This window comes from Cyprinodon variegatus, unplaced genomic scaffold (genome assembly GCF_000732505.1).
Source record: "Cyprinodon variegatus isolate N-32 unplaced genomic scaffold, C_variegatus-1.0 Scaffold75, whole genome shotgun sequence".
NCBI lineage: Eukaryota > Metazoa > Chordata > Actinopteri > Cyprinodontiformes > Cyprinodontidae > Cyprinodon > Cyprinodon variegatus.
The window spans coordinates 1,567,193-1,568,711 of NW_015150528.1; positions in this window are offsets into that span (position 1 = coordinate 1,567,193).

The following is a 1,519-nucleotide window of genomic DNA, read 5'->3' on the forward strand; positions in this document are numbered from 1 at the left end:
CCTGATTCCAATAATTTGGATGGGTGAGCAAATACTTTTGGCAATATAGTGTATTTTCAGAGGGTTTCAAATTTCTCCAAGGTTTTTTGAAACTTACCATTGCTTATTTTATAATTCCCCCTGAGCTGGCTCACAGTTCATTTTCTTCTCTTGATATGATTCACAGAGCCACCGCACACTCATCAGCCTTTGCCATGGCAGACAACAGCATCGGAGGACAGCAAAGACAAGGAACCATCAAAGAGTGACAGCAGCGGGAGAGTATATGTAGCTGACAGAGACAAAGGCAGGGCTAACGAGTGGATAAGGGGCAGCTGTGAGTGGAGACAACGAGGTAGCAAAGGGGAAAGGAACACACACAAGAGGGCAAAAAGAGGACAATAGAAAAACCTGAGAACTAACATAAATCTAGAAACTACAACAAAATAGGAATTAAACCAATAAAACTAGAAAACAGGGAGCAAAGTAAAGCACAACAGAACCAAGACCATGACACAGTCAAACAGAGTGAATGCTTTGCAAACAAAGTACATGCATACAAAACGCTGGGGAAAAGTGGGGGATCAGCAGCAGCACAGTAATACCAGTTATTTAGTGAGCGTTAAAGACTCATTTACATTCATACTGATGTAATTTAATGTTACATTTATAGTTTTTGTAAGGACTCCTTTTCTCTAACTTTCCTCTCGCTCCTTCTTTATACAGTAAACTATATAGTCAGTGTTGCTCTAAATCTTCTTCCCTGTTGTCAGGGTTTGGTTGAGGTTTTGAGGAACCAAATGCAGAAGGAGGGAGGCAGAGGTGACTTCTTTTAGTTTTAATGGAGTGTTCACAACAGGTAACAGGCAGGAATCCAGAATCCCAACAGAAAAAAATGCAAATAAACCAGAATCATGGAGTCATTAGGGAAAACATGCATGAGGAGCCAGGGAAAGACAAGGAACCAGCACTGAGGAACTGCACAGAGAGAGTATTTATGGTTGACTGAACAAAGAGAGGACTAACGACCTGATTGGGAGCAGGTGTGAACAGAGGCTTCTAGAAAGGAGCTAGGGGAAAGGAGTTAAACACAAGAGGGCAACAAAGAAAAACCTAAGAATGCAAATACACCCAGAAAACACACCAAATAGGAGTTAAAGCAAGAAAAATAGAAAAAAAAGAAAAACATGATTTAATGTGAAACTGAAAAATTAAATAAGTTTAACAGAACCAAGACGTTGAAACCTGTGTTCTGAAATGATAATGGAAACAGACACATTGAGCTCCTGAATGATTTCTACAACTAAAATGTTCAGCACCGCTGAGTTAACGGCAGAAAATCGACCTCGACCTACAGTCACAGCTGCAACTCCCCAGAAGGAAATTTCTCCATTATTCTTTGCAGTGCAGCTCAAGCTCATTAAAAATGGCGGCATCTCTGAGTATCAATTCTGTATTTTTACCAAGAGTTTCAGTCTTAACTTTGACAAGTCCATTCTTACACATAAATATGCTGCAATGTAACCCAGATCAAGCCTCT